Source organism: Homarus americanus, unplaced genomic scaffold (genome assembly GCF_018991925.1).
Source record: "Homarus americanus isolate GMGI-L3 unplaced genomic scaffold, GMGI_Hamer_2.0 scaffold50924, whole genome shotgun sequence".
NCBI classification, from domain to species: domain Eukaryota; kingdom Metazoa; phylum Arthropoda; class Malacostraca; order Decapoda; family Nephropidae; genus Homarus; species Homarus americanus.
The window spans coordinates 1,292,431-1,308,040 of record NW_024718094.1 but is presented as its reverse complement, the minus strand read 5'-3'; the positions used below and the strand labels follow the sequence as shown (position 1 = coordinate 1,308,040).

At 43.0% G+C, this 15,610-nt stretch overlaps 2 non-coding genes across 2 annotated transcripts; one reads left to right on the top strand and one right to left on the bottom strand.

Annotated features, from left to right (window-relative positions):
* Positions 1-12,904: 12,904 nt before the first annotated feature.
* Trnan-guu lies at positions 12,905-12,978 on the top strand. Its single transcript has one exon. It is a non-coding gene; the product is annotated as a tRNA-Asn (tRNA).
* A 1,663-nt stretch (positions 12,979-14,641) lies between these two features.
* Positions 14,642-14,715, bottom strand: Trnan-guu. Its single transcript has one exon. It is a non-coding gene; the product is annotated as a tRNA-Asn (tRNA).
* Positions 14,716-15,610: the final 895 nt, after the last annotated feature.

Genomic DNA, 15,610 nt, shown 5'->3' with positions numbered 1-15,610 from the left:
TTGTGAGTCAGCAACCTTCCTCAGCTTGTCCTTTTGAGTCACCAACCTTCCTCAGTTTGTCCTTGTGAGTCAGCAACCTTCCTCAGTTTGTTCTTGTGAGTCAGCAACCTTCCTCAGTTGGTCCTTGTGAGTCAGCAACCTTCCTCAGCTTGTCCTTTTGAGTCACCAACCTTCCTCAGTTTGTCCTTGTGAGTCAGCAACCTTCCTCAGCTTGTCCTTGTGAGTCAGCAACCTTCCTCAGCTTGTCCTTGTGAGTCAGCAACCTTCCTCAGTTTGTCCTTGTGAGTCAGCAACAGCTCCTCAGTTTCCTCGTTCCTTGTGGTCAGTTCAGTTTGTCCTTGTGAGTCAGCAACCTTCCTCAGTTTGTCCTTGTGAGTCAGCAACCTTCCTCAGTTTGTCCTTGTCCAACCTTCCTCAGTTTGTCCTGTGAGTCAGCAACCTTCCTCAGTTTGTCCTTGTGAGTCAAGCAACCTTCCTCAGTTTGTCCTTGTGAGTCAGCAACCTTCCTCAGTTTGTCCTTGTGAGTCAGCAACCTTCCTCAGCTTGTCCTTGTGAGTCATCAACCTTCCTCAGCTTGTCCTTGTGAGTCATCATCCTTCCTCAGTTTCTCCTTGTGAGTCAGCAACCTTCCTCAGTTTGTCCTCGTGAGTCAGCAACCTTCCTCAGTTTGTCCTTGTGAGTCATCAACCTTCCTCAGTTTGTCCTTGTGAGTCAGCAACCTTCCTCAGCTTGTCCTTTTGAGTCAGCAACCTTCCTCAGTTTGTCCTTGTGAGTCAGCAACATTCCTCAGCTTGTCCTTGTGAGTCATCAACCTTCCTCAGCTTGTCCTTGTGAGTCACCACCATTCCTCAGCTCACTTTCCTTGGCTGAAATTAGACGCGACTTGAGATCAACGTTTGTCCTTGTGAGTCTTGGGGTTGAACGCTCAGCCTTTCGAGGCTTGTCCTTGTGAGTCACCACCATTCCTCAGCTCACTTTCCTTGGCTGAAATTAGACGCGACTTGAGATCAACGTTCTCTTGGGGTTGAACGCTCCCTTTCGAGGTCTTCAACTCACATTCACACTCGCCGTTCACCTCTCTCTCTCTCTCTCTCTCTCTCTCTCTCTCTCTCACTATGCACATCTGTGAACGCTGCTGAACGGATGACAATCAGGATTCACTGGCTTTGGGGCACTAAATCTCTCTGTCTAAACGGTTGAACGTCGGATGAACGTGGGATATACCCTACCTGTGAACGTGATGATCGTCCCTCCGAGGATTCAGGTCACGCACCTCTATGCCTCAAGTGAACGACTCGGGCGAACGGCTAACACAGAGGAGGGGATATGTCCGGGTCATACACCTCCCTAACCAGGGTGAACGGCTCAGAGTAAGGGAGAGGGGGAGAAGAGGGAGGTGATGGTGAACGGCTAATACCCATAAATGAGTTATCCAGCTCATATACCACTACGAACGGAGTGAACGGCTGCCCCCCTCCCCCCCCCAAAAAAAAAATAATAATAAAATAAAAATCCGAGTTCATAAGTGTGTTTGAACGGGTTGAACGCCTGATATGGATGATCCCGGCCGTTCACCTCTAAACGGTTGTAACTGTTGATAAGAAACGTAATCTATTCTGAGGTATTTTTACGACCCTTCAAAGACGTGCTTGTTAAGGGTTATACCAGGGCGTGATGTGTTTACTCTCGGGTGAGTGGTCATTGGTGGACACGTCAGGTTCAATTCCTATAATTCTATTAGACTGTATCACTGTTGACCTAAATAAATCATGATCAGAATTAACACCAAGAACACACCTACAGAACACTAAGAACACACCTACAGAACACTAAGAACACACCTACAGAACACTAAGAACACACCTACAGAACACTAAGAACACACCTACAGAACACTAAAAACACACTCATAGAACACACCCACATAACCTGACAGAACATCCACAAGAGAACGCCAAAGAACGTGGGTTAAAGTGAACGTGTAAAAGTCTAGAGCGAGTCCTTGGAGGCGGACGTTCACCCCCCCCCCCAAGAGTGTCTCAGAATCTTCTTGTTGGCGTCTTTTCGTTTCACCTGTTCCACCCAAGTTTACCTGAGTTTAATGGGTTAATTAGCTAATTTTAGGGGTTTACCTGTGTTTAATGGTTTACTTTACCTGTGTTTAGTGACTTAATTGAGATAATTTTAGGGGTTTACCTGTGTTTAATGGTTTACTTTACCTGGGTTTAGTGACTTAATTGAGATAATTTTAGGGGCTTACCTGTGTTTAATGGTTTACTTTACCTGTGTTTAGTGACTTAATTGAGATAATTTTAGGGGTTTACCTGTGTTTAATGATTTACTTTACCTGGGTTTAGTGACTTAATTGAGATAATTTTAGGGGCTTACCTGTGTTTAATGGTTTACTTTACCTGGGTTTAGTGGCTTAATTGAGATAATTTTAGGGGCTTACCTGTGTTTAATGGTTTACTTTACCTGGGTTTAGTGACTTAATTGAGATAATTTTAGGGGCTTACCTGTGTTTAATGATTTTACTTTACCTGGGTTTAGTGACAATTGAGATAATTTTAGGGGCTTACCTGTGTTTAATGTTTACTTTACCTGGGTTTAGTGACTTAATTGAGATAATTTTAGGGGCTTACCTGTGTTTAATGGTTTACTTTACCTGTGTTTAGTGACTTAATTGAGATAATTTTAGGGGCTTACCTGTGTTTAATGGTTTACTTTACCTGAGTTTAGTGACTTGTTTAGAGTGTTTAGTGACTTAATTGAGATAATTTTAGGGGCTTACCTGTGTTTAATGGTTTACTTTACCTGTGTTTAGTGACTTAATTGAGATAATTTTAGGGGTTTACCTGTGTTTAATGGTTTACTTTACCTGTGTTTAGTGACTTAATTGAGATAATTTTAGGGGTTTACCTGTGTTTAATGATTTACTTTACCTGTGTTTAGTGACTTAATTGAGATAATTTTAGGGCTTACCTGTGTTTAATGATTTACTTTACCTGTGTTTAGTGACTTAATTGAGATAATTTTAGGGACTTACCTGTGTTTAATGGTTTACTTTACCTGTGTTTAGTGACTTAATTGAGATAATTTTAGGGGCTTACCTGTGTTTAATGATTTACTTTACCTGTGTTTAGTGACTTAATTGAGATAATTTTAGGGGTTTACCTGTGTTTAATGGTTTACTTTACCTGTGTTTAGTGACTTAATTGAGATAATTTTAGGGGTTACCTGTGTTTAATGGTTTACTTTACCTGTGTTTAGTGACTTAATTGAGATAATTTTAGGGGCTTTACCTGTGTTTAGTGACTTAATTGGTAATTTTACCTTTACCCTGTGTTTAGACTTAATTGACTTAATTGAGTGACTTAATTGAGATAATTTTAGGGGTTTACCTGTGTTTAATGGTTTACTTTACCTGTGTTTAGTGACTTAATTGAGATAATTTTAGGAGCTTACCTGTGTTTAATGGTTTACTTTACCTGGGTTTAGTGACTTAATTGAGATAATTTTAGGGGTTTACCTGTGTTTAATGATTTACTTTACCTGTGTTTAGTGACTTAATTGAGATAATTTTAGGGGTTTACCTGTGTTTAATGATTTACTTTACCTGTGTTTAGTGACTTAATTGAGATAATTTTAGGGGTTTACCTGTGTTTAATGGTTTACTTTACCTGGGTTTAATTGGGCTTAATGGATTGCTGCAGATGTTTTACCGGCGGTTAATCCAGTTTATCCGAGTTTAATGATTTTTGCTGGCGGTTTTAATCTGGTGGTCTTACCTGGGTTTAATTGATTTAGCTGCTGGTTTTAGTTAAGCCTAGTGAGTATAGTTAGTGGGTTTAGCTGGGTTTAACGAGATTAACTGGACTGATTTGATTTAGCGGTTGGTCACATTCTTCTTTAGTCAGTCACTCAATTCGCCAAGCTATACCTTATTACGGTACACACACACACACACACACACACACACACACACACACACACACACACACACACCAAAAAAAGGCAAATCAATCATCAAAACACATCACAAACACACTCAAGCGCTGACAGACTGTCTCCCTAGCAGCTAATTTGCATATCTCTCTACCAGCTAATTTGCATAATGCTGCAGAATTAAACACAAGTGATGGCCATTCGTCCGCTAACTTACGTCACCTCGCACTCATCTTGGTGAACGTACGATGCCGGATATACTGAACGAGAGGTGAACGGCTGGTTGAATGCATATTGAACGGCAGGTGAACGTCTGGTTGAATACAGCTGGATGGGTCGTGCATATTAGTTGAACGCTTTCTGGACAACAGCTAAACGAATAGTCAAGACATTTGAACGTGAGATGAATACGTGATGAACAACCGGTGAACCTCAGCTGAACGCCTACTGAAAGGAAAATGAACGTCTTTTTTTAGGTCCTCCGGGAACAAAGTGAACACCCTTTCAATTCTCTCTGCTTATCATTACAGTAACTTCTCTGGACAATATTTGAACCCTCAGTGAACACCCTCTGAACTCCAATTGAACTCGGGGTGAACGCTCTCTCATTACCCAACTGGTCCCGTGATGAACACCTGAATTGAACACACACACACACACACGGAGGTTGCAGTATACCTTCGATACACTGACCTTCCCCCAGTACACTGACCTTCCCCCAGTACACTGACCTTCCCCCAGTACACTGACCTTCCCAGACACTGACCTTCCCCCAGTACATTGACCTTCATGATACACTGACCTACCCCAGTACCCTTCCTGACCTTCCCCCAGTACACTGACCTTCCCCCAGTACACTGACCTTCCCCAGTACACTGACCTTCCCCCTGACCTTCCCCAGTACCTACACTGACCTTCCCCAGTACACTGACCTACCCCCTTCCCCAGTACACTGACCTTCCCCAGTACTTCCCCCAGTACACTGACCTTCCCCCAGTACTGACCTTCCCCAGTACACTGACCTTCCCCAGTACACTGACCTTCCCCCCAGCACTGACCTTCCCTACATGACCTTCCCCAGACCTTCCCCAGTACATGACCTTCCCCAGTACATTGACCTTCCCCAATACACTGACCTTCCCCCAGTACTGACCTTCCCCCAGTACACTGACCTTCCCCCAATACACCCCTACACTGACCTTCCCCAGTACACCTGACACTGACCTTCCCCCAGTACACTGACCTTCCCCAATACCTGACTGACCTTCCCCAGTACCTTCCCCCAGTTGACCTTCCCCCCCACTGACCTTCCCCACACTGACCTTCCCCAGACCTACACTGACCTTCCCTGACCTTCCCCTTGACCTTCCCCCAATACACTGACCTTCCCCCACACTGACCTTCCCTACACTGACCTTCCCCCAGTACACCTTCCCCAGTACACCTTCCCCCCAGTACACTGACCTTCCCCCAGTACACTGACCTTCCCCCAGTACACTGACCTTCCCCCAGTACACTGACCTTAAACGTTTTGATCACATAAAGAACCCAGAGACAAACAACTTCAACAATTTACAATCACCTAAGGCGACTAATCAATACCAATCCTCACCAATCACGGCATTAACTACCTACCTGAGGCCTTATATGACTGAAACACTGACGAATCACAACCACCAATCAATCACAAACCAATCAAACTACCATTCTTATGCCTGAGGGTTGGCGACCACGGCCCTCCACACCAAAATTTTTTCCGGCCTAACCTAACCTAACCTAACCTAACCTAACCTAACCTAACCTAACCTTATTTTTGCCCATTACTATCTCTACCATTATCACCTCTTCTCTATATTTACATCTTTAGTTCATCTACTTTGTCCGTCAATCTTAATACTTCTTTACTTATTGTTGTCCTTATATAAACACGATGCCAACCGAGAGATGTATGTTTTCATACATACTGTATATATATCTTGATCATACAAAGTATTTTTTCCTTGAGGGTGCATTCATCGCCCCCCTACCATCTCCCCCTTCCATCTCCCCCTTCATCTCCCCCCTTCCATCTCCCCCTCTCACCCTGTGAATGCTTTTAGATTACACACCTGCCGGAAATACCTGAAAAAGGGTCCTTACCTAATAGGGAAAACAAGGAGGAGGAGGAGGAGGAGGAGAGAAGGGAGGGAAGGGAGAGAAGAGATAGAAGGGGGAAAACAGGATGGTTTAAGAACGGGGGGGGAGGTGGTGAACAGATAACAAAAGAAGAAGAAAGAAGAAGAAAGAATATCAAGAAAATACAGACATAAGGACGAAAAGAAGGAGGAAAGGGAAAATAAAGAGACATAAAGGACGAAAAGAAGGAGGAGGAACCGAAAGAGGACAAAGAGAAGGAAGGGAAGTAGGAGGAGGAGATGGAGGACAAAGAGAAGGAAGGAAAGGAGAAGGAGGGGGAGGAGGAGGAGGAGATGGAGGACAAAGAGAAGGAAGGAAAGGAGAAGGAGAAGAAGGAGGAGGAGGAGGAGGAGTATTTTTGTTACACGGGAGGGGCAAGGACCTGGAGCGTCCAGCCTGCTGCTCCTCCAGGGAACACCGCGCCGTCCACAGTTACGAAAGACACTTCAAGAGGCCGTTGCTACCTGCACCCACGCTTGCAACAACGGCAACAGTGACAGTGTAAACAGGAGCAGCAACAGTGACAGTGTAAACAGGAGCAGCAACAGTGACAGTGTAAACAGGAGCAACAACAGTGACAGTGTAAACAGGAGCAACAACAGTGACAGTGTAAACAGGAGCAACAACAGTGACAGTGTAAACAGGAGCAGCAACAGTGACAGCGTAAACAGGAGCAGCAACAGTGACAGTGTAAACAGGAGCAGCAACAGTGACAGTGTAAACAGGAGCAGCAACAGTGACAGTGTAAACAGGAGCAGGAGGAGGATTTAACTCTGGGAGGAGGAGGAGGAGGAGGAGGAGGAGGAGGAGGAGGGAGGAGGGAGGAGGAGGAGGAGTACTGACAGTTTATACTTAAAATATTACCTCTTCTTGTGTATAAACCCCTCCTCCCCCTCTTCCTCCTCTCCCACCACTTCTTCCTCCACCTCCTCCACCACCTCCTCCTCCACTTCCTTATCCTAATTTACTCTTCAAATCCCACTTGTCTCTCACACACACACACACACACACACACACACACGAGCGCGCACGCACACACACGCGCACACACTGAGTTACACATTAAGAGGTCATGTGCCTCACTGAACTCAACGTAGCTTCCGTGTGTTAAAAAGTTTCACAGTTAGTCACCACCAGCTTATTTTTGGCCCCTATTCCTTCGCTTACGGCTCCTATTCTTTCGTTTTTGGCTCCTATTCCTTGTGTATGGCCCTTATTCCTTCGTTCATGGCCTCTATTCCTTCGTTTTTGGCCCCTATTCCTTGTTTATGGCCCCTATTCCTTCGTTCATGGCCCCTATTCCTTCGTTCATGGCCCCTATTCCTTCGTTCATGGCCCCTATTCTTTCGTTTATGGCTCCTATTCCTTGTGTATGGCCCTTATTCCTTGTTTATGGCCCCTATTCCTTCGTTTACGGCCCCTATTCCTTTGCTTGCGTGTTTTGGCACCCATTCCATCGTTTTCTGGCACCTCTTCCTTCATATCTTAAGCTTAGGCCCTATTCCTATTCCAGAAGGCCAGATATACCCTATACCCCCACCAGAAGGCCAGGTCGTCCCCCTAACCCCAGGAGGTTTGTGTCCACCAGCGGATCAGACAACATTCATCACCGTCTAGTCACCAGGGCAAAGCTTATACACGAATCCAGACTAAGAGAGTTTCACGATACGACCTTAAATGTGATAGAATGATAGAATGTTGATAGAATGTTGATAGAATGTTGAGATAGACGATTGATAGGAGCTGGATGGCTGTTGGTGGATGAGACAAAACTAATGAATAATAATAATAAGAATAGAATAGAATAGAATAGAATAGAATAGAATAGAATAGAATAGAATAATAAAGTATTATAAATAGATGTAGAAAAAGAAGATTGAGACAATGTGAACAGATAAAACACTGTTCATAAGAGAAGGAGAGACAAAAAAATTAACGAATAATAATAAAGATAGAGAAAGAGAATAATCCGAAGTAATACAGACAGAGAGAAGAGATAAGGAATAAACAGTAAAGAAAGAAAAAGACTAACTAATGTATAATAAACAAGAGGAAAAAAAATAAAAGGTGAAAACTACGTAAATGACGAAAAAGAATAATTAAAAAAAATAATAAATAGTAATTAGAATATTGTGTAGTGGTTAAGACATAAGTTAAAGGGAAAATAAAAGAGTAAAATCAATAAACTAAAATTTTTAAAATATTTCAAGAAAGACACACAAATAAAAGAGGGTAGAGGGAGTAGTAATAATAATAATAATAATAATAATAATAATAATAATAATAATAATAATGATGATGATAATAAGAAATGAAAAAGAAAAATCATTATAAAATCACAAATAAATTAATAGAAAAATAAATAATGACAAATAAATAAAAAAAACTAACGAAATTAGAATAATCTTGAGCTAGGAAGAGTCAGTCTAGCAACACCTTCTAACTTTCTGAAATTCCTTTATATTTTCGTGACCTCCTGTGACCTCCTGTGACCTTAGACACAAGGGTACACGGACTCAACGCTCGGAAGTACTGTACGCACCGTGGCAGCAGAAACTTCCAAAATCCACCTTGTTGTTGTTTAACAGAGACAGTCAAACACGTCCTAACAACTCATAAGAACCATCGTATGTAATTTTGAGACTCTAATTCCTCATTAAAGGTTCAATGACCATTAGATTCTCCTCCTCTATCACACCACAACGCAGTGATCCTCCTTAAAACACATTAGAGGGTTTACTCATAACTGAACCCCCTTCCCTCCCTAGCGTCGTAAATACCTGCCAATAATTCCCCACACCATATACTTTCACAATTTTTTTTTTGTGAGTCATTTTTACTATGTACAGTAAAGTAAGGCCAGCAGGTGGTATCACTTCCTGGCCTTATCATTCAGCAGCTAGTGAGTTATTCTGCCACTGACAGGACATGGACTACCTTGACAGGATACTTGACCACCTGACAGAAGATACTTCACCACCTTGACAGGATACTTGACCACACCTTGACAGGATATCACCTCACACTACAGGATATTTTGAATTACCTTGGACAGGATACTTCACCACCTTTTAACAGGATACTTTCACCCTCACCTGACAGGATATTTCACCACCTTGACAGGATATTGCACCACCTTGACAGGATATTTCTACCACCTTTTAACAGGATAGATTTTAATTCACCTTTTGACAGGATATTTCACCACCTTTGACAGGATATCACCCTTGACAGAAGGACTACCACCTTGACAGGATACTTGACCACCTTGACAGGATACTTCACCACTTATGATACTTCACCACTGACAGGATTTCACCCCTTGACAGGATACTGCACCACCTTGAAGAGAGATTTCACCACCTTACAGGATACTTCTACCACTTGACAGGATACTTCACCACCTTTGATACTTCACCACCCAAAAAGTTGTCCCACGACTTTCGTCTCAAACCCGAGTTAGCTACCTAATTATTGTTAAAGGTACAACAAGGTAATCAACACTAAAAGCCGCCTGGAATAGAACCCGAGGCTCTTTTCTACCGGGACGAATGCTTAACCACCAAGCAAACGGAGTCACTTTCATCACTTACCCCTACGAGAAATAACAGATATATAAATAACACGACATTACATAACCCGACAACACGAAATTGATGATAACATACTGTAAGCCTGAATTACACATAACCCGACAACACGAAATTGATGATAACATACTGTAAGCCTGAATTACATAACAAAATAACTAGGTAAAAATAACGAAAATAACACACTTTTGTCCTGAATACCACAACAATAACATAACAACATATAACATAACATAACATATAACATAACATAACAACATATAACATAACATAGCAACATATAACATAACATAACAACATAACATATAAATAACACCTATGAAACACCATTAAGGATTCTCGGTTGCCCCCACCGATATACTCAAGAGCAAGGAGGGAGGAGGGGGAGGGAGGGAGGGGGGGAGGGGAGGGGAGGGGAGGGGGATGGGGGGGAGGAGGGATGAAGGTAGGGGGACGGGGTTGATTACAGGAGGAGATTGATTTCTCTCTCTCTCTCTCTCTCTCTCTCTTTCACCTACAAAGAAGAGGAAAAAGGAGGAAGAGGAAGGGGTGGAAAAGGAGAGGACCATTTGAGGGAGGGGGGACCTGTTCAGAAAGGTAAGAGGAGAGAGGGGAATGAGGGGACGAGGAGAGGGAAATGAGGGCAAGGGGTCAGCCTTTCCAATTATAGTCAGAGCACGTGAGAGAGAGAGAGAGAGAGAGAGGGGGGGGGAGGGTAAGTGAGAGGGAGGGTAAGAGGGGAAAAGGTGGGGATGAGGAAGGGGAGAGGGGTGTCACCAAGAGATTTATATTAATACTCAGTAAGCCTAAATGTGAGAGGACGGAGGAGTGGGGTATTGTAGGGGAGGCGGAGAGGGAGGCAAAGGAGAGGGAGGAGGAGGAGAGAGGGGTGGTCAAGCCTAAATACAGAGGACATGAGAGTCAATGTGAGAGGGAGGGAGGGGGAGGGAAAGAGGCATAAGGAGGGGCACGGGATGGGCGAGAAGGGGAGGAAAGGGTAGGGGCCAAGGGGAGGAGGGAGGAGGTGGAGGAGAGGGATGGGCAGAGGAGCAAGGGAGGGAAGAGGGGGGCAGACCTGCATACTGGAGTGGGGGAAAGTGGACTGGGTCACCTCGCCTGGCCAAAGCACACGTCACACACCCCTGGTCATCGACTGTGCCAGGGCCATATCAGGGCGGGAGAGAGAGAGAGAGAGAGAGAGAAAGAGAGGATGAGTGAAGGTTAGAGAGAAGGTAGAGGGAAGGAGAGAATGACAGAGGGAGATAAAGTAAGAGAGAGAATGAGTAGAGGATAAGACGGAGAAATAAGACAAAGAAAACACGAGAGAAAGTGTGAGAAATGGAGTAACGTAAATGGAAGGAAGAGGAAAGGGGAGAGGAGGAAGAATGAAAGAGAAATAGAAGGAGAAGGAGGAGGAGGAGGAGGAGGGAATGAATGAGACACAAAAGAGGGTCGGTGAGAGGATGAGGAGACGATGGTGAGTGAGAGACAACCTAACCTAACCTTCTCTCACTCTCTCCCTCACACACTCTCACAACCTCTCCTCCCTCTCACTCTCTCCCTCACACACTCTCACAACCTCTCCTCCCTCTCACTCTCTCCCTCACACACTCTCACAACCTCTCCTCCCTCTCACTCTCTCCCTCACACACTCTCACAACCTCTCCTCCCTCTCACTCTCTCCTTCACACACTCTCACAACCTCTCCTCCCTCTCACTCTCTCACAATAGTACAGTATGTGAACCGAGAGAAAAAAGAGAAAATGAGAGAGAGAGAGAGAGAGAGAGAGAGAGAGAGAGAGAGAGAGAGAGAGAGAGAGAGAGAGAGAGAGAGAGAGAGAGAGAGAGAGAGACACACACACACACGCCCCTGGACTGGTGCCGTGTGTGTGTGGTACAAGAGGGGGGGCCGAGTTGTTCTACATAGTACGCTTTCTACCTCTCACACACTTCCTAATGACAACTCATGACAACACACCGGGAGGAGCCTAATTATTATTAACACTCCCCCAGTGGACAGACGGAGGATGGACGGGTGGATGGACGGGGGAGGGGGGGAGGGGGGGAACAAGGAAAAGTTATATTGAGATAGATACATAGATGGATATAGGATGAGAGAGAGAGAGAGAGAGCAACACCTGAGCACAGTAAACTCGACCCTGGACGATGTGGGCGGCAGCAAGCATCGTATTAAAGCAGATGATCACCACACACACACACTACTGGGGTCAACAAAGGTTAAATATTACCGATGACTCCGACGTAGAATTGTACTCATATAACGTGTATGAAACGCTGATTTACCTCCCTGGTTGACTTAAACTACAAATACTGTACATAATCACTAACATAACTTTAAAGGCTTCAAGTTATCATACCCAATAGTTTAACCCAGTCTCCTTTGTTCCGCAGACAAAGTTAACACACGATATCTTTGTAAGTGTAACCCTAGATAACTACTGTACATGATAGTTATGGTATATAGGTTATAGTATTTCCGCACTAACCTGGCCCACAAGCCACGCCCCTTTTTCTATACTAATAGCTGATTGGTTCATAGAAAATTCTAACTATATATGTTCATAATTGGTAAGCAGATCTGTTAATATTTAAAGGAATGTTAAATATATTGACTATCAAAATGCATAATATTACCAGGGCATTAGTATTACAGAGAGGATGTTAGAAAATTTTAAATATTTATCATGAAAGGTCCTATATAAATACACGCTTATACGGGCAGTCCGGGGGGAGGTAAAATGCTCAGGGGAACCAATCAGCTATTGACGAGGGGTGGGGCTTACGGGGCAGGTTAGCGTAGAAAGGGTATAGGTTAGGTTAGGTTTCCGAAATTTCGAGCCTAACCTATTATAACCCAACAAACTTAAACCTACCCTTACCTAACATATTTTAAAATAACCAAACCAAACCAAACCAAACCAAACCTAACCTAACCTAACCTAACCTAAACTTTCCGGTTCACTAGATGTCGGTTTCACTTGGTTACCGGTTCTACTTGTTGTGGTCCTCTACCGATGTTTGTTATAGTATTAGAAGATATCCAAAGAAAACTTCACACACACGGTACTTATTGAAGTGTGTGTGTGTGTGTGTGTGTGTGTGTGTATACCCGTCCGTGTGCATTTTATACCTCAGCAGGTAACAAGTACACTCAGGTCAACCCTTCTTTACAAGCCTCCGTGGCACAATTGGTTAGCGCGTTCGGCTGTTAACCGAAAGGTTGGTGGTTCGAGCCCACCCGGGGGCGACTGTTTTATTGAATAAACTGTTGACTATAATTTTTTTTTTTTTTTTTTTACGGGAATCAGCCCACCCAGGCACAGGTCACCGACCCACATCGGGGCCTGGGGGGCGAAAATGTAACAACAACAACAACAACAACAACAACAACAACAACAATAATAATAATAATAATAATAATAATAATAATAATAATAATAATAATAATAATAATAATAATAATAATAATAATAATAATAATAATAATAATAATAATAATAAAGAACCACAAAGAAATACAAAATGAAAACAAAAATCAAAAGTGAGGAACAATATATGTATGTTGTGTTGTCAATAGTAAGAGAGAACAAAAGTTCAGAACCTGGGACCATAATTTTTGTGTTGTCAATTGTAAGGGAAACAATTGAGACCCTGCAATTGTGTGTAAATGAGGCAGAAAGTCAGATCAGCAACCTGGGACTTGGTCATAATTTTTGTGTTGCCATATGGCAGCAGGGTCTACCATAGACAACACATTATGCTTCCAATATCTTCCCAGGTGGTAGTACCTCCCTGTTTGGTAGCTGCCTACTACCTACTACCTGTACCTAATACCTACTACCTGTAAAATAATGTCTTCATGACGTCTACAAGCTCCGGTAGGTTAGAGTGGATTGCTATGCTTTGGATAGGTCGGGTAAGTCAGGTCAGCATAGACTGGTTTACTTAGGGTAGATTAGGTTAAGAAAGCTTAGGTTGGGTTTGGTTAGTTACGTTAGGCTGGGCTAAGTTGGATAATAATCAACATGTGAAATAAGCTGGGGTACGAGTCCTCAGGTGATAGTTATAAGTTGAGGTAATCTGTTCCTTTATCATTATATGGGGAACCAACACTGTCTGTCAATATCTAATCAATGTAATATTTGTCAAAACTACTTGAAAACGGAAACAAAAATCGTAATGGCGGTGTTTTGTAAGCACACGATATAAACACACGCTGATGCCATATAGTGATCGCCTTATTTCTCGTAAGTCAAGCAAGAAAAACCAGATTCTTTTCTCAGAGTTGTGAGAGAGAAAACATGGCGCCGGATTCTCAAAAAACATTGCAAGGTAGAATTTTCCCTCAACTGGACTGTGAGAACATCATCTGGTGAGAGTGTCATTATGAGTGTGATGTTTTTGTTGTGGGTTAAGTGAGTCAGTTGGCTGTATTCTCACATCACCAGTTATGGATGACAATTGGACTTGTGATTTTTCTTGGCACCTGGGTAGTGATTTCAGGACTACTTGACTACTACTGATTGATAATGGAAGTTATATGCATTACCTGAGAGAGAGAGAGAGAGAGACTTAACTCTATATTAACCATCACAATCGTCATATCAAGATTACTGATAAGAAAACATTCATATCCTACACACACACACACAGACAGACAGTACCGTACACACACACACACACAGACAGTACCGTACACACACACACACACACACAGACAGTACCGTACACACACACACATACAGACAGTACCGTACACACACACACATACAGACAGTACCGCACACACACACACGTCTGTGTGTACCGTACACACACATCTTTGTTTTTTACTTCTTTTTCTTTTGCAATTTAACTCATATGAAACTTCTTCTCTCATGTACTTATGTATTAGAGTAAGCCAAAACAGTCGCCCCCGGGTGGGCTCGAACCACCAACCTTTCGGTTAACAGCCGAACGCGCTAACCAATTGTGCCACGGAGGCCTGGTAATGATGAACAAGTTTTAGGAAGTGATCCAACATTCTTGATTTTTATTTAAAGAAAGACTAACACAAGTATTCAGTTCCTCGCGGGTTGCAGCTACTTCATGATCTATCCAAACTGAATGTGTCATAACTTAACCTGACATAACCGCAACCTACCCTGAGCTAACCTAACCTAACCTAACCTAACCTAACCTAACCTAACCTAACCTAACCTAACCTAACCTAACCGCAACCTACCCTGAGCTAACCGAACCCAACTAAACCTGACCTTATCCAACATAACCATATCTAAACTAACCGAATCCAAACTAACCCAACTCAATTTAAACTAAACTAACCCAACTAAGAGAGAAATCCTTCCTGACTACACGCACAGAAAGGAAGGGTGGGAGGTGGGGGGCGTTCACGTTAGGCATCATGTACTGTACCATAACTTCAATGTTTACAACTCTTAATGATGTTTGTGTTAGGTTATGAAACATTTGAGATTTATATTTGAATTTGTAAATGCTTGCGTTGGGTATGGTGGTGGTGTCTGTTTGTTTGTTTGTTTTGTTCCCGTTATATACAATGCGTGCTGATGTAGGTGAGTGTATCCCTACGTCCGGCAGAGGGTGTTGGTGACATGGTAAATGTTTCCATAACGTGTACACAAAGTTGGGGGGGCGGGGATTTATTTTAGGTAAAGTTAAAAAGGAATACCCAGGTGCACACTCCCATGATCACCTTAGTATACATTTAAAGATTCAGATTTCTAAGTTTCTTGATCATGAAGCTACAACACTGACTGACACACACACACACACACACACACACACACACACACACACACACACACAGGGCAATTTTATTATTATATATCGTTTCTGTCTGTCTCACTCTCTCACACCTC